Source organism: Silurus aristotelis, assembly GCF_946808225.1.
Source record: "Silurus aristotelis genome assembly, chromosome: 23".
Taxonomy (NCBI): Eukaryota; Metazoa; Chordata; class Actinopteri; order Siluriformes; family Siluridae; genus Silurus; species Silurus aristotelis.
In genome coordinates, this window is record NC_139596.1 from 2241105 (window position 1) to 2262019 (window position 20915).

The window sequence follows — 20915 nt, forward strand, 5'->3', positions numbered from 1 at the left end:
AAGAACAACATTTTTTAATTAGTTTTATGTTTTTTTCCGAAAACAGTAAGAATATTCGGAAGCAACACCAGATTAGAGTTTCAAGAGGAGGTTTTTGGAATAAAAGGCAGGGAACTAAAAAAACTATGTAAAATATAGCTAGGATTTTTTCCCTGCTATATATTTTTGGGTAACAAACTCCTTGACCGATTCTTCTGCAGCAAATTTCATGTTTCCCTACAACCAAGTCCAACAAGCAACAGACATTTTGTGTTCATGTTCATCATGGGGATTAGTTTTAGCAGTGGCGGGCGGTTAGGGCCAGCAAAGCCTTCTCTGCTGGCCTAAACACTATCAGAAGCACTGACCTACATTTTCAACCGAAATTCTAATATTTGTTCCATAAAATTTTATTAATTTATTCCCAACAGTTTATTCTCTTCATTTCGTAGCATTTCTCTTGGCTGCACTGCTTCCAGTACGTGTATGTGGATGTTAGATTTTTTTTTGTCCAATCAGATTTCAGCTTTTATGTTTTGCCATGTCAATCTAATCTGCCCAGGGCCTTCAGAATCAGTAGTGCTGGCCGTTTTACATAGAGAGAATTAGCAACGGGTTTGTTTCTTTCTCTCCCCATCCCGAGGCATCCTGAGGTTTGTCCAGCTCCAGTCACGTCCCACTTCATGAAGATTATGGATTAAGATTTATAAACTTGAGGATGGGATCCCCTTTTGAGTCTGGTTCCTCTCAAGGTTTCTCCCTCATAAGATCTAAGGGAGTTTTTCCTTGCCACAGTCGCCATGGCTGCTCATCAGGAATAAAGGCACACCATTCACCTTGACTGTTGATTTCTGTAAAGCTGCTTTGAGACAATGTCTGTTGTGAAAAGCGCAATAGAAATAAACTTGACTTGACTTTCTTTAACCAATCAGATTTCATATTCACCTCACAGGGCAGCTAGCTGGCCCAGAATAGCGTCAGCATTTTTCCGTCCTCTGATTGGTTGGTCAGAGGGAAATAGTTATAGCCAAGTTCGATTGGCAAACACGTGTAGCTCTGCACATACAGTACAGACCAAAAGTTTGGAAACACCTTCTCATTCAAAGAGTTTTCTTTATTTTCATGATTATGAAAATTGTAGAGTCACACTGAAGGCATCAAAACTATGAATTAACACGTGGATTTATATACGTAACAAAAAAGTGTGAAAACTGAAAATATGTCATATTGTAGGTTCTTCAAAGTGGCCACCTTTTGCTTAGATTACTGCATTGCACACTCTTGGCATTCTCTTGATGCCTACTTTGAAGAACCTACAATATGACATTTTCAATTCACTTTTTTGTTATGTATATAATTCCACGTGTTAATTCATAGTTTTGATGCCTTCAGTGTGACTCTACAATTTTCATAGTCATGAAAATAAAGAAAACTCTTTGAATGAGCAGGGGTGTCTGTACTGGCTATATAATATATATAAACTTTTGGTCTGTACTGTGTGTATACATCTGAGTTAGATTTTTTTGCCTACGGACGAAGAGAAATTGATTTGGTCATACTTAAAAATCAATTTTCCAGAAAAGCTAGACATCATGAGCAGGTCGGCCAACCCAGAAGCTAGCTAGCTTGTCTCAGCCTGGAAAAGGGTTTGTTCTCCACTCCCAGACCAGTGAACGAGCAATACCACTGGATTACAGCCTCTGAGGAGCGCTGCAAATTATTAAGAGTCTGCATCTCTGGTGAGTAGGTTGTATTTTATTAACATTTTAATGTTTTTGTTATGTTATTACATAAATATTGATTCTGAACTGCTCCAGATGGTATAGGTGGCACAGTTGCGGTTGTAGTGTAGAGTTTTGGAATCGTAACTGGGTTTCTTGCTTGGTTTTCATCCTCCATATGTGAAATGTCTCTCTCTCTGTAATGCCACGAGTTGTTATATTGTGTTTTTGTACAGTATTGATGGTTTTTATAATTGAGACGTGATAGTGGTGGTATTAAGAGGTGGATTAAGTCTGGTAAGTCCCCACTGAAGGCCCAGGTACCAAACGCACGGCCCACCATGGAGATTTAGTAGGGATCTTTCCAGGTCAAAGATTAGTTACTGCATGATTCATTAACAAAAACTGAAAATCGCAAATGATCATCTAGTGTGAGCAGCTCTGCAATAAGTCCTGAACTGCCATCTTGGATATTCTAATGTAACTCCCCCATATTACTAAAGCACCATAATGATGGGCAGTCAATTGGGAGTTAAGGGGGAGGGGGTGTTCATGTGACCAAATTAATATGTAGATTGTAAATGCTTGGAACTGCACCATAGGCCACATGAAGTCAAGCGCAAAATAAAGCGATAAGTCTACTTGTTGAAAAAAAGTCTTATTTCTCCTCCTGTTAGCTCAAAGGTGCTGGGAATTGGGGGCACCCTGGAGCTGAAGGGCGAAAGCAATTCCCACAAATGGCTCTATTTTATTGATCAAAATAATAACAGCCTGCTAAATCTGACATTGTGAACTTCTGCGAAGGCATAAAAATAGATATTTTTTTAAATGTCATATGCAGCACAGTGCACAGACTCTCACCTTGGAGACAAGAATTATCAATCCTGTTGGTTCACAGGGCAGATAAAGAGGTAATTAAAGCTTCAGATGTAGTGGTGCTTCTAACGCCAAGGTCCTGTACAGTGTCACTGTAATTATATGCTAACCTTAGATGATTTTTGGTTACATTAGTGGCATAGTTCCAATAGTTCCAAATATTTGGAAGATTTCAAGAGATGTGAGAGGTAGTCTTAAAATTTAATCTAGGAGATGCTGCTTGTCAGAAATAAATCCTTCATACCATTGTACCACAACGTTGCAGCCTACGCATACATTTTCCCTTCACTGCACCAAACTTGGAGACCCAAACCTATTCCAGCATGGTGATACCCCTGTGCACAAAGCCAGCTGTGTAGTGTCCGGAAGAATCTTGAGTAACCTGCTAGAGACCTCTGACCTCAACCCTTTGGCATGAATTGAAACGCTGAGTGCTCCCCAGGCCTCCTTACCTCATTTATCATACATCAGTACCTGACTTTATTAACACTGAAATAGTGGCTGAAAATCTCCACAAGCACACTCCAAGATTTGGTCAAACATCTTCCCAGAAGAGTGAAGCTTATTATAGCAAACAAATAGGGACTAAATGTGGAACAGGTATTTTAAAAAAAAAGCACATAGGAATCTTATGGTTGAATTTCTTTACTCCATATAGTACTGTATATGCACTCAAAATCACACACAGCGAGTCAATTTATTGTGAATTACAACAGCTCGAATTATGTTGGAATTGCAGAAAGGTAATAAAAAAGCAGAGGGTATTGAGGAAAAAAAGAGATGAAAATGAATCTCTGCTTTTTATTCTTTTAATTTTTTTGGAGAGTAGTGTTTTTATTGGCCTTTTAAGGTATGGCATTTTGAAAGGTTTTCAGCACTGACAACTTTAAAGTTCAAAGGTAGGACAATATTTCTGTGTGGAAAGATGTGGGCATTTACATAAAGGTAATTATTGAGTAGAGTAGCGTTGATGTGGTGTTTTGTGCTTTCGAAAATTGCCAGAATTTTTGAATGTAATGTCTAGACAAGCAACTAGCAAAAACATATCTGGAAAGCCTGGGGGAAGGTGGGGGATCAGAGTATAGAAAATAAGGACTGAAGAAACAAATCACATTGCCATCTATTATTAAAACAGTTACTCTTTTTACTTAATATTGTTATTTTATAATGTACCAAAATGTCATTAAATTTAAATGTTTAATCCTGATTTTTGCATGCCATCAAACTGCATCTTGGATGTGTTTTTGTTTTACCAAAAACTGCTCCTCACTTAACCTCATACATCAAACAAGACAGTCCTTCACAATGTCATGCAAATCTCTGACACATACCTCCACCTGCCCTCTTATCCCTGTGTCCGCAATAAGACGTGGCTCCGGCGTAATTAATTCCGGCTTGACCTTTTTATTTAGTACGTCTTAAATCCAACTAAATTCAACTCGAAACCCGCGGGAGACATGGCAATCTCGGCTTTCGATAAAAGTTCAACGCTAATCCTGTTTAAAAATTGTTCTTCAATCAAAGCAAATCAAAGCAGACATTAAAGAATGTAGGCGCTTATTAAAATTCCCACGTCCGCGCTGACCTGAGTGGATCAAACGTGTATGTATATTAACATGCAAAGCCCGACTGGCAGTGCCGCACATAATAAACCTTAGCCAAATGACAGCAGTGACATTCCACATTAATTCCAGGGGGGGAAAAAAAGAGAACTTCTACGATATTAAGTACATGTGAAGTATTGGGAGGACAGGATTATTGGCTTGGGGAAGCTCAGTGGTTAAGGCTCTAAATTACTGGGGTCTTAACAAGGGCCTTAACTCTTAGTGCTCAGCTGTTTTTGTTTGTTCTTATCAAAGACCAACCAAGATGAAAAACCTAGTTGGAGATAGAACCAAACTCTTAGCAGCTTTGGAAGAAGAATATTCTCAACATTCTCTATAGATACAATGTAAAACAAAATGTCTAAGGTTTAAATAGGCTAAAAAAATAACCCAATGGATGAAGGTGGAATTCAGTTCTATATCCGATATGGCCTGGTGGTTGTTTTTATCCACTGTAGTGAAGACCGGATGTTGATCCAAGCATGTTGGACTGACTTGCTTGGCCTTTCTCAGAGGCCCAGCAGTTGCAGCTTGTCGGCGTTTGTATTTAAAATAATGACCATTTCTTTAGTAGTCCACAGCTAACAGTTGCTCAACAGTTCTACTTGGCCATCATGAAGTGTGTCCTGTGCACTTTGATAACCATCTGGTTTGGGCTCAGCTACAAAATCAGACATCAGAAGACTACAGAGGATGGTACGAAAGACTGAAAGGATTGGTGCCCCCCTGCCCACTCTACATGAACTGTACATATCCAGAGTGAGAAAAAGGGCCTAGAAAATCACCCAGGATGCCTCATATTTAAGCCATATGTCTCCTTTTCTTACCTGCATCCCCAAACCAGCATGCTTTTTTGTCCATGATCAACCAAAATTGAGTCATGTAGACCCAGCTACCTGCTGCAAACAAGCCAAACCCAACCAATGAGTTGTACTACACGTTTACCGATAAACCACACATAATATACGACGAGTCAATACAAGAATCAAAAAGGTAAAGTGGCAAGACCAAGCGAAAGAAAACTCCAAGCAAGTTTAAGAGTGAAACCAGTTAGTGATTAAAAAAAACAAGAAACTGGAGTGAAAAATTAAGTGTGCCTGTGGTGAGTGATTACATTGTGGTGATTGTCATCACTGCTGGTGTGCTGTAATTTGTCAAGGGACACACTGGCCTTGGTGGATTCCTTCTCTTTGTGTTCACTGGAGGTCCAATTAGGCTGCATTGTGCTAGAAAACAATCGCATTATGCACACGCCAAAATGGGTAAAACGGGACATTTGTACCTTTCATTGGCACAATAGCGTCACTGTACGACACTAAAATCGAGACTGCATCGATATCTTTGTTTATATTCCATTTCTTTCCGAGGGTTGGGATGCGGATCTTTGAACCATTTATAGTCTTTCAGTATGCCTTTATTTCTTCTAACATATGTAAGTTTTGCAGCTAGTGGATTCCAAAATTGCATATACATATCCCTTTTGGTCCAAAAACCTACAAAATAAAAAAATGATTTGAAATATACAGAATCAGGGGAATTCGACTTCAAACACTATAATACATTAAGGAGTCATTTTCTAGGTTTGAGTCATGATGTGTCAACTTCGAGACTTTTAATCAGTATTGCTCAGAATTGTTCCGATAGCTATTAACATCAATCAGCTTTTATTGACTTTATACACAGACTTTATGTACTTTTATAGACTTTAAAACCTTTGACACCCCTACCAATCGACTCCCCAATTGGTTTCCAGCTCCACTATGCTGGATCTAAACTACATCCTTTATGGTGAACATAAACATGACAAGCTCAATTTTCCTGAGCAAATATCCAGAACACTCCATTAACCTCAAGCTCCGAGTACTGTGTAATCACTCAAGCTGTTTGGGAACACTTTATGACATGTTCCAATGTGAGAAGAACAGAAACGTGATATAGTTCAGGGTGGTAACAGTAACTCCATCCCACCATACTATCCTTAATTATTGTCCTATAACAGCACCCTTACAAGTGCCATTTAAGCATCCACTTTCTCACTTCTCTCTGTTTTACTTTGTTGTACCCACTTCAGATTCCTTCACAATCCTGACTTTGTGCGCTCGTAATCAACCTTCTGCAGTGATTTTTTTTTTATCCCCCTCTCTACCATTCCCCCTTTTTTTCATGTCACCCTCAAAGCCACAGGAGCTTGTAATTAATGATGGCAGGCACTCAGCAGCTCATCAACAAGCTCGAGTCATTAAATCTTGTGCTCATGGGGAAACATAAAATGATGGAATGGAAATGGATGGATGGAAGGATAGAGGGATGAAAGGATGTCCCAACATGGGATTTAACCAGCTGAGATGTGGAGCACAATATGAAGGACAATACGGAATACAAATCTTGTAAAGGTTTTACCATCGTTGAAGGATACGTAAATATGATATGACGTGACAAAATTTAAAACTAACCAATTGTTTTTTTTTCTCAAATCAAACATTTTGATAGATTTTATCTTTGCACATGCCTAAAAAAATTCTTAAAGGTCATTCAGGAATGCATCCGGACATTTGCCGATCGGAAAAGTGGCCTAGTTAAGACTTAAATATTGTGGTGAGCTGGTCCCTATTTACATTTGTCATTTTGGCAGACACATTTGTCTCATTCATACTAGTAAGCAGATATAGGGTTAAGGGCCTTGCTCAGAGCCCCAGGAGTGGCAATGTGGCTTGAATTTGAACTGCTTAACCTTTTGGATCCAAAATCCAATGCCATAACCACTAAGTTACCATCTACTCACTCAAGCTAATGTGGTCTTTTGCTGTTCTAGCTAATGCACCTTGACTTTTGACATTTTGTGAATACTGTGTGCATGCATTTCTGCTCACCACTGTTTTAAAGACTGGTTATTTAAGTTGCCATAGACTTCCTGATGGCATGAACCAGTTTCCATGTTCTTATACAGTAGGATGTCTCAAGTATTAAGCAATTTACAACAAGAAAATCAGGTAGGATTTTCAGTTGCAGAGAACATTTTGAGAAGACAAAAAAAGCACCTGTATCTTTTAAAGCTTTTTATTTTTGGGAGCTTATTAATGAGAACTGTCAGCCATCCAAATAATCCTCAAGAAACATTTGATTGTTATTGCAGCAAGGATCAAGAGGTTCAAATTGGTGCACTGTCCATGGTGCTGAAATGAGAATAAGCGATTTATCATGGTTAAAACTTCCCAAGACTTTGGAAAAGTCTTCATAACTGTTTGAAATGGACCCAAGCTTTAATTGCCACAATGTCAATTTAACCCTCACAGGCTTCCGTCATGTTTTTTTTTCTCTTTTTCTTTAAGCTACCTGAAAACAGTCAAGTTTGTTTTTAGCAAGCTTTTTTAGCATCACCATTACATTTGCTGTGGGACCAGCTTTGACTAATGATAGAGCCATCAGTCATAATAAACAGCTGCGTTGCAGTTGTTTTATCAGCTGTAACATTACGGCTTACGTTTTTCCGCTCGTATTATCCCCCGGCTAAATCGTTTCTTTCGCATGGCTGTGATGATGGCTTTTAGAACAACAAGAGAGGAGATTAGCAGCTGTCTGTTCCATTTTGCTCCGGCATGGATGAAGGAACTTACGATCCCCCTTTTCCTCTTGTTTTCAACCTCTTCTTCTCTATTGGGGGGGGGGGGGAATTGGCTGCCGAGTGTGTATTTGTTCAATGCCAGGAAAAGGGTGTGTAAATTTAGCCCTTGGCTTTGTATGACTGCTCATCCCTCAGTCCATTAACTCTAATCTTTCTGAAGCTCAGAGGCCCAAGATGCTCCATGAAGAATAAATAAAGTTCACTGACTGAATATAACTCATTCCATCTAAACGACACTGCTTGACCTGAAGGAAATGATTAAAACGACTGAGCGTGCTGTTACAGCAAAACCTACACTATATGAATAAATGTATTAGAACACCTGACTTTTTCACCATATACAGTTTTCCCCATAATGTTTAAAGCAGACTATTGTATAGGATGTCTTCCCCTTCGCTTAAACTAGGAGACCCAAACCTGTTTCAGCATGATAATGCTTCTGTGCACAAAACCAGCTCTATGAAGATATTCTTTCTATTTTTGGATGATCTTGAGTTGGACTGTTGTAGAGCTTTGACCTCAATGAATTGGAACCCTTTCCTCCTTACCTCCATCAGTACCTGACTTTACTAACACTCTTGTGGTTAAACAAGCACTAATCTCCACATGCACACTTTAAAATCTAGTAGAACATCTTCCCAGAAGAGTGGAGGTTATTATAACCGCAAAAACGGCACTCAATGTGGAATGGCATGCTCAATCTTATGGTCAAGCGTCCACAAACCTGTCCATATGGTCTATCATTCTCAGCTTATGTTTCAAACTTAACTTTGTCATGCAGCATTCTTCTTTACAATATTAGGATGAACTCACATGTCCTCAATGTGCTTCTTCAATCCTTCATCATCTCAGGATTAGAATACGTCTCTTAAATCATCCCGAATGGCAGATTTAAAGCATTGCTTCCTAAAGACACTTTCCCTTCAAGCATCTAGAAAGATTTGACTTTCCTCAAGACATGCATCCTAAATCTCCTCCATAAATGTAAAGGACCAAACCTGAACTTTAATCAACAATGCACCAAAGCACACTTTTTACAGCGAATTAAGGTGGAACATAAAAACACAACTTTTTAGTTCTAATTTTGTCTGTCAGTCATCATTTCACCCAATTAGTGAGTTTATATGGAAAATCATGTGGCAGAAATCACCGAGAGATGATTTACTGGAATAAATGTCAATGGGAAATGTCTTGAAATGAAAAAAAAAACAAAATGGGGGAAACCAAATGCATTAAAAAGACCGCAAAACAAGGAACATAACCCTTTTTTCGGGGGCTGCGGGGTGTATACAAGCCAACCCTGCTCTGTGAGCTTTTCAACAAGTTTTGATGTCTGCAGCTGGGATATGTTTACTATATGATATATCTATGTATTGCATAATATACATTTCTTAATCTAGAATATTTTGTGTAGAAAGGCCAAGCTCTAAATTCCTGAATGAGAAATGTTTTGGAAAATTGGACACAAAAATTTGGACATAGGCAAACTAATCAATGAGCAAAAACAAAACGGAAGAAAACAACTGGAAAATGGACCCAGAGCAGGATAAGGGGGTAGAGACGAATCTAAAAAAAAGGCACATGACAAACTAATAGCCAAATGCCGCACTCACCATCCGGACAGTTCGTTTCTCCAAACATTCAGCTGAAATTCAGTACTTTGCCATCATTCTTATAAAACTGGCCAATAGCATTCTTCACTAGCAGGAGATATCTTCCTGACCTTGCGATCCAGTTCATCCCAAAGCAGTTCATAAGGATTTAGGTCCAGTGACTGGGCAGGGCGTTTCATTAAAGGTAACACTCCAGATTGACTGTTTGCTCTCTAAATAACGCTTAGAGAGTTTGGACGTACGCTTCATCACATAGTCTTGTTGTATGGTGAAGTCTGTTCCAATGAGCCGCAGTCCAGACGGAATTGCATGGTGTTGAAATATGGAATGGTAGCTATGTTGGTTCAGTATTTCACACATATAACTGTACTATATATCGATTTAAATTCATTGTTGTTTTTTTATCAATATTATGTATTTGGTTTGGGTGAGCAGGAAGGGAAAAAAGAGAAAGAAAAGAAAAGAACAACTTGAATCCCTCACAGTGAAAAAAACGGCTACGACGACACTGATAATCAGACAAGTGCAGAGGGCAAGAAGAACACGACCATGTTAAGAGTTCAAACCTGCTATACATATTCTTCTCTCTCGATTTCTCTTTCTGTTCCTAAATAAATTCATTACCTGTTGCATATGAAATCGAACGAATTAACAATTCCGAGCTCGATTCTTATAGCGGCTCAGTCAGGCTCGACTCACGTACGGGTCTAAATACTAAATACGTTCCTGACATTTCAATATAGAGCACGTTTGCCGAGGACTCGCTCGCTCTCTTGATGAATAAATGAAGAATAAAATTAAGTTGGCTCTATTTAGAAGCAGATTCAGGTCCTCACTTTTAACACATCCGCACTGCTAGCATGATAACTATCCTAATTGGAATTCAGACTTCCTTGGCCACGTAGACAGCGCCGCATGCTAATTTTACACGCTGTATTTTGCATTTGTATTCAGTGTTTCCTGACTTCTTTTTTCTTTTTCTTTTTTTATCATCACACTAGCCTTCTAGCTTTAGGGCAATACTGAGACAGTCACCAAGGCTGCGAGTTAATTAGCTGAAACAACACATTAGCATGAAATGTTGATTTCTTGAAAAAGATAAATATATATGAGCGAATACGCAGTACAAACGTTGTGATGTCATACTTTGTATCTAAATCAGAAATAATAAGAAATGCATCAATGTTGTAGTGGAATTTAATATTTACTGTACACTTCATTGGGAGCCCTGTCTTTTCCAACCATATTTGCTTCTTCCTACAAACCTGAAGGCACACAATTGTATTGTACTTTGGATGTGGTTTCAAAATTTTTCTTGAACTATGAGACCTGGACCTGTTCCAGCTGTGAGATGTGTGGGTTTTTTTTTTCAGTGCATTTCTATTTTCCTGGGGATTTAAAATTCAGGCAAATTGTTTGTTACAGGAAGGAAAACACAAAAGTAGAAATGGTAACTATTTTGAACCGTTTTGGCCGACCTTTCCTTACGATGTAGAGCTTTTCTTGAAAAGTCCGTCTTGTAAATGTCCTCGTATCAGTGACAATCAATTTGTTCTCCTGGAAAAAAAACAGCTATTATACAAGCTCTGACTAGTGCGCTCTCTGAGCGTCCAATCACAGGATGTAAAAATGTGATTGTATGCCTTCTAGAGGTCCTCAGAGTAAACAGGTTGCAATCTGGTTACAGCGACAACTTCGCGAGCCCACGCGATATATGATGTGACCTCTGATATCTGATTAAATAGAAATTAGAGAAAATTACAATAGGATGGATATGAAATGAAGAGTCTATTGGGAATAATTGAATACATATTCATGGGCAAAAATATATTATGTATACACACACTATAATCTTAGGACAGGTTACAGTTTCACATGTAAAACCGTGCAAGTCCTCAGATCGAAATCATTAACTCGAAGATCGTTTAAGCGCAGCACGCGTGACAATAACGTGCCGGCGAGGCATCATAAACGCCATAATCAAAACAAAAAGCGTGCACAGTATTGTTTAGTGAAGTGCAATTAGGGCGAGATTACCGGCTCGAACGACCTGCTGGTCTTTCAGCAAATAAAATCCTAACGAGGCTTCGACTTCGATGAGTCAAACTTTTTTGGAAGTGTTTTTAATTGTGAACGCAGGAAAAAAGAAAGACATTGCAGCACAAGCTTTTTTTTATATCTGCAGCAGATTTACGGCGTGTCTCGTAACGCAATTACTCCTCCGTGTAGCGGCTTGTTAAAGCGGGTTTGGCTATAACCTATTTCCTTTAAGCACGACTTTCTGTTATGCATTACAATCCAGTCCCAGGCCATGAATCTTCTCTCTCTTTCTCCAATTCCACACAGCCTGTCCTCATATTCACAAATGAGGGGGAAGATCGGATCATTTTACCGACTTGATGAAGGAATGAAACATATTTTTTTTCGACTCATTTTGCTCAGAACAAAAATTTAAAGGTTCCAAATCCAGTAGTCAAATTACCCTGTTTGTTCTTCTGCAAACTTTTGTAAAAAAAAAAAAAAAAAAAAAAAAAATTTTAACTCAGCCAAAAGCAAATAATGAGAAACAGGAATGATTTATACACCACTAAACTGTGATTCTTTCATTTTGTGTTAGCCCTGCAGCTTTCATTTGGACCACGTAAACTGCAATAGTTCTGTACAGAAAGCAAAAGTGAGTTGTCCAAGTTGGTTCTTTCCATTTCCTGTTCAGACCCTTGTTGTATTACAAAAACGCACAATTTCCACGCATGCACGGCCAACACAAAATGGACAAATCACTTTCTGAGACAACATAGTAGCCACTGATTGCATTCTTCTTACATTCTAAGACTATAATCACACTCTTGATGTCACCCAAATGAGGATGGGTTCCCCTTTTGAGTCTGGTTCCTCTCAAGGTTTCTTCCTTATAACATCTAAAGCAGTTTTTCCTTGCCACATTCGCCCCAGGTGTTCACCTTAACTTTTAAATTCTGTAAAGCTGCTATGAGACAATGTCCGTTGTGAAAAGTGCAATAGAAATAAACTTGACTTGACTAATATTCACTAATACAGGACTACTGTGGAGACTGAGCCACTGGGTCAACTATGACTGCATTTTACCTACAGTGCGCATGGATCATTATCTGGTAAATATTTGCGGAACTAGAATTACCCTGCTTTTGCTAGACATCCTGAAGGGTTCCCTGGTGGTCTAGTGGTTAGGATGCGACGCTCTTACCGCTGCTGCCCGGGTTCGATCCCTGGTCAGGGAACCAACCTCAGCCATTAGGGTTGCACAAGCCTTAGTGGCAGTCCCAAGCCCGGATAAATGGCGAGGGTTGCGTTAGAAAGGGGAACCAGCGTAAAAACGTGCCAAATCAAACATGCGGATGGTCCGCTGTGACCGCTGCGACCCCTAACGGGAGAAGCCGAGAGAAAGTTTTTTTGCTGGACATCCTAAACTTAAACTTAAGTAAAAATGGCAAATAGTACAGATGACAAACTGGTGAGTTTGGAAAACTCGATCATTAGGAAGGAATAAAGAGAGAATGGGAATTATTAGCTAGAAGGAATGAGGTGCTTACGGCATGTTCTGCCCCCCCCCGAACTAGATTTTAGAAAGCTCTAGGCAATCATTAGGGTATTTAAGAATAGAAATGCTTCGAGGAGTAAATCTTGGACAACTTTATTCAGTACAGCATTTGTAAAAAGTAAACGATTTGTGCCCGAGGGCTTCAGGCTTGTTCCAGGGGGCCAAAATTGTTGCTTATCGAATAAGTCATTAGAGAGAAAATGTACCAGAAAACAAATACCACACATAAACACATTAGTGTCTTTCTAAACACAACCCACAGGTCTACAGGTCTAACTCTTAAAATCCTGTAAAGCTGCTTTAAAACTATGTCTGTTGTGAAAAGCGCTATAGAAATAAACTTGACCACAGTATTTTGGTTTTGTTTAGGGTTCTTTTGATACTTAAATGGTCATAGCTTTGTTTCTGGCATTAGAGGTTTCACCACAGAAACAAACCAAATAACTACATGGTGTAAATACCATTCTCTTTATCAAGCCCTTGCAAAGGTTATAATGGCAAAATTTAAAAAGAAGCACCAAAAACACATGGTTTCTTCCGTTCTACCAAATGTCTAGCTGTTTTGTTCATTCTGTCCCAGCTAATGGCTAACAACCGGAATTTAGCTCCAAGCCTGAGCACAAATGCGTCCCCATTTTATAATCCTGGAATAAAAACAGATTAGAACACAAAAGCCAATGCTCTGAGGACTTTATTATAATGTGGAATAAATGTGCTTGCATAATTTTTAATAATTAATGATTAAAACGGTTCAACAATAAAAGATAAACTACTGTTGCAGGGCTTGTGGAGGCACAAAAATCCATCTGGAGCAGGCATGCATAACTCACCCCCCCTCTGTGAGCAATCCTGGCCCTAGATTACATACAAGTGCCATAGTTTTGGAATTCACAAGAAGAAACTTTGGCAAGTACGGAATAATATTTATATTTGTTTATCCTGCCTTTAAACTCCTTTAATGACACACAAAAAAAAAAAAAACTTTCTTTTGGCTTCTCCCGTTAGGGGTCGCCACAGCGGATCCTCCGCATGTTTGATTTGGCACATGTTTTTATGCTGGATGCCCTTCCTAATGCAACCCTCCCCATTTATCCGGGCTTGGGACCGGCACTAAGAGTGGCTGGGGTTGGTTCCCTGACTGGGAAACGAACCCGGGCCGCAGCGGTAAGAGCGCCGCAGCCTAACCACTAGACTCCTTCAATAACACTGAATATCCTAAATCTTATAGACAGAAAATTATATTAAACATAGCAGATAACCATTACTCTCTTCACTTTTTCCTTCAACAATCCAATCACAGATCATTCATTCATCTTCAGTAACTGCTTGATTCTGAGCAAGCGTCATAGCGGAGACTTGATACGCCAAAAACACACACCAAAAGCCGCCCACTTTCTCAAACAGTTTTCAGAGGGTTTTCCAAGTGGCAAACCCACTTGGCAATTTTTTTCCGTAAATGACTATTATTAATGCATCGCCTGCATCAGTTCAGCATTTCAACCACAGGTTATATTTCATAAATGGATGTATGGTCACCATGGCGATTCTTCATACTGAGCACTTGTTTAATTCAATTTGAAGTTTCTCATATTCTTTGCTTGCCCATGTCGGGTTTCTTCAGGTCCTCTCATTTCCTCCTTCCTCCCAACAACTTTGAGAGCTAGATTGGCTGCATTAAGCGCTCAGCATGTGCCCCAAGCATGTGCATGGTCCCCTACAAGAGTATATTCCTGGCTCACATCCAGCATTCTCCGGATCTCCTTGACCCTGACCAGGGTACACTACGGTGGTTACTAAACATGACTGAATGGAAGAAATGTAATGTACATGAGAGGCTAAACTTTTTCAAGGCTTTTGCACAATTATCTGGGTGATGATCTGTTCTACATTTGACAGTGTTGTTGAATAATGCAAAGACTGCAAATCCCAAAAGGATATGCATGCAAATCTAGGGCAACTGAGACTTGCTGTCCTTCAAGTGCACTTAAACTCGTTGATTGACAGTTGTACATGGGTGGGGTGTATATAGGTCGTCAATTATCTATTTTACAGAGTACTTATGGATTTTTAGATGTACATCTCAATCATGAATCCATTTTCCCCCCTAATTGCATTAGTACCCAGGCAAGCCCTGATTAGTACTTAATGCCGATTATTTCCACTCACTTGCCAGCAGTGAGTCATGCAGTGCCAAGTTCCTCTGGCTGATGATGACTAAATGAGTCCTTTACCTGGCATTAGCAATAGATGCAAGTGGACATGGGCCACTAAGGAAGTGCTTCTGAATTTTCAGTTATGAGGCGCAAAAAAAAGTGACTAAAGTGCACGGCTGAGTTTATTGTTTGCCTCTGGCTGTGACTGCTGTGTTTAAAGATGATTGATGCAGAAGAGTATCTATCTCAATTATGCACTTTTTATGGTCCGTCTTACAGTAGGGTCCTCCAAGGAGATTCACTCTCCCAATGTAATAATTCTACTGAAACATTATAATAACTGAGATTACTATCTGCCTAGGAGACCACATGGAGATCTTTTGAAGGTAGAGCTTAAACTTCAGAATTAACTGTCAGAACTTCACAGGACAGATCTCTTGGGGCAGATTTGACAGAAACTGAAATGAGAGTCTAAAACAAAGAGGAGTATGAGGTAATAGGAGGAACATTTGCTGATATTTCACAGACATGGTCAGACGGTATCCTTGTGGTGACCTTTGCTTGTCCAGAGTGGGAAAATATGATTTTTGACCTCTTGATACAGCAATAAAGATCTCGCTTAGTTCGATGTTCCCACTGGACATTTCCTGTAAGCAAAAACTCATCTAATATAATATTCCTGCCCCCTATTTTTCTAAAAGTCTATCAGCACAGCCGCAGCTCGTATTTGCAGTAATCGAGGTCATGACCTTCCTCCTAAATGGAGCTCCGGAGATGACCGGCAGGTGAAGGCAGCATATTAGCTGATAGGCTGGTAGTAGTCCAGCACTGACTAACCGTCTGTTGAGCTTATTGAGCGTGAGATTGGACACGACAGGGGAGCTGGCTTGCTTCGACTCCTAAACCAGCCGAGCCTTTTACAAAAGGCATTCCTGTGGAAAAAAAAATGTCTGTGAGAATTTAATTAGAATTCCATGAGGAATTGCCTAAGATTTAAGATTTCTCATAACCCACTGCATGAACCATTTGCCTTCTCATGTTGGAATAAAGATTAAAAAAGGTTATTGGTTTAGACTTTTAAAACGTGGTCCAATTTATGGGTGGGGGTTATGGGTTTTGTAATGGAAGATGGTCAGATTTCAGTGGGGTACAAGGTTAGGATTAGTATTTGAAATATGGTTTCATTAAAATTGGTTTGATTAGATTAGATTCAACTTTATTGTCATTGTGCAAGGTACATGTACAGACCCAATGCAGTAGATCTAACCAGTGCATAAGTGGCCTTTTTACAATAAATAACAGTAAAATAAATGTGGTGTATGTGGTCCATATATACAGGGGTGAAGGTGGTTAATGTACAGGAGAGGGTTAAATTGGAATTTTGCATGGTAGTCATTGTGATGTGGTCCAATCCAATTTCTCTGGGGTTTCAACAAGGTTTTTCTGGTTTGCCCATGGAAAAATTATCGGATTTCTGTGGACCGCTTATGACTTGCCTTTTGGACTCTATCAATTGTGAGCCAGACACTTTTATCCGTGGCCAGTTTGAACCTGGAAGCTACTGCAAGAGACGTGATTACCCATTTATATTAGTCGCTCCTATTAGTAGCTTATAAAATGCCAGCCTGCTGCTCATCTGAATGCAATGATCAGGTGCCTAAAAGAACTAAAGAAGCATTGCAGTGCTATTTTTAGATGAGCACCTGCTGCCTTAGAACCGTAGTGCACTCTTGGTTATTAAAATCCACATTCATTTTCAGCATTCGGAAATATCATCATCGACGTGTTTTATTACGTGCAGACTGGCATCCAAGGGCTGAGGATTGTGGGAGCTTTAGGAGGATGGTGGCATCAGTTGAAGATAAGTTCCTTAAGAAAATGTAACATTTATTTTTTACATTTATGGCATTTGGCAGCTGCCTTTATCCAGAGCGACTTGCATTTATATTATTCGTACAACTGAGCAGCTATAGAATTCAGGGCCTTGTTCAGGTGCCCAGAAGTGGCAGATTGGTGTAGTTAAGATTTGAGCTCTTAAACTTAATACCCTAACCACTGATGTACCACCCCATATAATGCTTCCTGAGCTTCCTCAAAAATATAGTCTGCTTATCCCTGGACCATCCAGATGGATAACAAGGTATCTTGTTAAAATAAAATAAAAAACTAGCATGAATTTGCACTCTGCTGTAATTAGCACTAGATATTAAGCAAGGAACCTCTATCTTTACTGGAACAAAGTAAAAAAAATCTGTAATGTCATCTCACATCCTGTAACATCCTCCATTATAATTCTTTCGTAATACACCTAACCCTTATAATCCACAGTAATACTCATAACGCTTCTATTTAGCGTAACGCGTGCAATTTGTAGGCTGGGCAATTATTTTTTGATAAAGATCAAAAAGTTTTTTTCTATGACTTTTTTCCCTCACTCTTTTTTTTTTTTTTTAAGAAAGTGGTGGATAATGCGGCAGGGAGTCGGAAAAGAAATACAGATAATCGTATCAATTCACTGGAAACTCGCTCAGTGCGCATTTCTGATGAATAGAAATGCGCATCCTTTGTCAGCCCGGGGGCAGAGAACACTGCTGGGAGATCTTTATGTACTGTACTGTTGGAAAAAGAAAAAAAAGAAGAAAGAAATAATTAAATAAATAAATAACCTACAGCATGCAGGATTGTCCAGGAGAACTAACTAGGATTTATTATTTAATTATTTTATTTAAAGGCCCCTTTTTCAATGATGCATTGTATAATATTTCCAATGATATCATATTGCATGTGCTTTTTCTTTAATCCCACTCCTACTTCTTATCCCAAATGAATTTTTTCTTGCGGGTATTTTTTCTTGTCCTTTGAAAAAAAGCACATTAGAATAATATCCTTGCTTTGTGGCGGAATGAAATCCATTGTGACTAGCGTCTTGGGTTTATCAGAGCCGCAGGTTGCACATCGCTATCCGATCCCGCTTAGCTAGAGCTCGCAGTTTTGGATTCGACGAGCCACCGGGGTTATTCAGAAGAGCAAATCTTGAGAGGGGATCCTTAAAGGTGCACAGTTGTGGGTTTTAAATAGTGTTTTTACTTCAGGAATTATAACATACTAGGAAGTCTGGGCTTAACTAGGACATCAAACGATATTCCAAAGCATGAAATAGTCGCGTTAAATCGGAATCCAAGTCTGGTTTAGCTCACGCCTTGCCGCGAGTCATCAGAAACCCCGGATATCGCGAATCAATTGGTCCCCGCTTAGGCCAGTCATGGCTCTTCCAAGTGAAACATTACCATTGGTGTTATTAATGGCCTTGCTGATGTTTTCGTTGTCGTCGCATAACGGCGCTTTGATTGCGTTTGATCAAGAGCGATGTACGTTGGAGCCAGATGGGCCATCCTGAGCCATAAATCAAGATTAATGGCGCGGTGCTCTCGTGACTGCCAGGATCCATCCGTTATTCCGATTCGGCTTCGCGTCGTAATTGAATGCTTTTGAAATTAAATAAAACAATTTTAACCTGAGCTGTCCTCCCCATTTTTCCACAGTTCCTGCATTTTTCTGTGCAAAGATTTCTTTGTTTAAATCAAGACAACCACGTTGGTACCATCAGATAATACAATAGATTTACTTGTTTGGTTTTTTTTTGTTGTAATAAAGCATGTGGAGATTTGTGCTCATCCAGCTACATGGGTGTTTGGTAAAGTCAGGTACTGGTGTAGAAGGGGTGCAGTCAGCATTCACATTCATCTTAAACGCATTCTATGACATAACATTATGAGTGGTGAAGTGAATAACACTGATTATGGCACATATTAGTGGATCAATATATTTATTAGGCAGCAAGTGAATATTTTGTCCTCAACGTTGATGTGTTCGAAGCAGGAAAAATGGGCAAGCGTAAGGATTTGGGCGAGTTCGATAAGGGCCAAATTGTAACTGCTAGATGACTGGAAATCGATCTCCAGACTGCTAGACAATTTCCAAAACTGCAGCCCTTTGTGGGCTGTTCCTGGTCTGCAATGGTGAGCGTCTATCAAAGGTACTCCAAGGAAGGAACAGTGGTGAACCGGCAACAGGGTCATGGGTGGGCGAGGCTGAAAGTCTACTGTGTATATATATATAGCAAACCCACAGAGGATCGGGATTTGAGCAAATGGCCTAAGCATTGAGGAACCGTCATAGAAATGCCTTCATAATATAAATGCCTTCACCTTCTCGGCGTGTTTGCAGAATTTCCTGGGCTGTGACTGTGAAAGGTCAGCATGAGTCCGACGTGACATTTCTGCACACCAGAATTGAAAGTGACCTTTTATTTAAAACCAAGGCAGAGCCATTTATAAAACGTTAAATTAAAAACCAGTTGAAGAATTGCACCTAATGCTAGCAAATCATCCGTGCACTACTTTGGCGCTTAGAGAGAACTCTAGTTATTTTTTCTTTGGTGTAAAATTGTATCAGACGGAGAAACAAATATTTAGACCGCCGCAACTACCCACAATAGAAAAACTAAATGGACCAGGGTATTCAGGCATCTGACCTTTCCATCTATATGTGGTTCTTCCCCAAACTGTTTTCAAAAATGATATACTAGGAGATTTGTGATTTGGCTTTCAGCCAGAACTACTCCGAGTTGCTGACCTCAGAAAAGTGCTGAGGTGTAATAATATGCTAACCTTATAATTTGTATTTTGTTCAAAATCTAGTTGCCCCTGCAGATGTTCCAAGTGCGCACTCTATCTTCACTCGTATCAGCTGAAACAGAACCATTCGGTCTATTTTCAGGCCACGGACGGATGGGCGTTTTTGAAATCACTACGACTCTGACAGCATGCTGCGCTAATTACTGCACTCCGAGACCTCCCTTCTGCATTTCACACAGCCAAGAAAGGATCTGGAATCGACAGAGAGGCACTCTTCACACACAGTTTGTTTACCAGCATTTACATTTAATCATCTGGCAGATGCTCTTTCTCTGAGCCTTGGACAGAAAATGAAGACAAATCAAGGTGCAAATGATAGTCGGTAAAATATTAGAGGTATTAAACACTGGTCAGATACTAGTCTGGCCTAGTAACTAAGTATAAGAAAATGAAACCCGATGTAAAAGATAATGCTGAATGTTTAGAAGTACATTTATACTAGGTGTGTGGACCATAGTGCCTAGATTCTATGGTTCAGATCTGAGATCCGTTTGAATTTGTTTTTCCAGCAACCGAGATGAGAAACCTTTCAGGAGGTACCCCAACCAGTCCTTAGTTTCAAATTTACTTTGTACTCCTCATGCTGTGGCTTTTGTTCAAATAAATTCCGGTGGTGAAAAATATAAGAATTGTTGCTCCATATGTGGTGAGAACATCTAAGCCGTTATTACCTTAGGGTAAAAATTGAGTTGCCCTGTTGGTTCGAATGTCTGAGTCCAAGTTATGTACTGTGGTGCAGAGCTGTTTGTGGTTTGGGATTCAAGAGCAAGAGCACTAAATTAGATTCTTGATTTTTGGGAGATATTCAGACCAGTCCAAGGTCTTAAGATTGCATATTTGAAAATCAGCATATTTAAAATCAGCATATTTACAATCAGTTTCCAGTGAGAAGAAATTGAAACTTGTCCCTGAGGTGGTATGAAATCCTTGGTCTTGAGGAAGAAAGGAGAATTTATGGCAATTTGGCTGTGCTCAGTCCATCAAAACCTGACTTAGATAGATGATTATGAAGCAGGGTACAAATATGTAGTGCAGAACCATTTGAGATTGGGAAAAAATAGTGAAAAGAAAAG

At 39.5% G+C, this 20915-nt stretch overlaps 1 long non-coding RNA gene across 1 annotated transcript in view; it reads left to right on the top strand.

Annotated features, from left to right (window-relative positions):
• Positions 1-20415, top strand: part of LOC310718007 — a 41704-nt gene extending 21289 nt beyond the window's left edge. Inside the window, exon 3 of the long non-coding RNA XR_014531031.1 lies at positions 19925-20415. This is a non-coding gene — a long non-coding RNA (uncharacterized lncRNA). The remainder of the gene's footprint in view (positions 1-19924) is intronic.
• Positions 20416-20915: the final 500 nt, after the last annotated feature.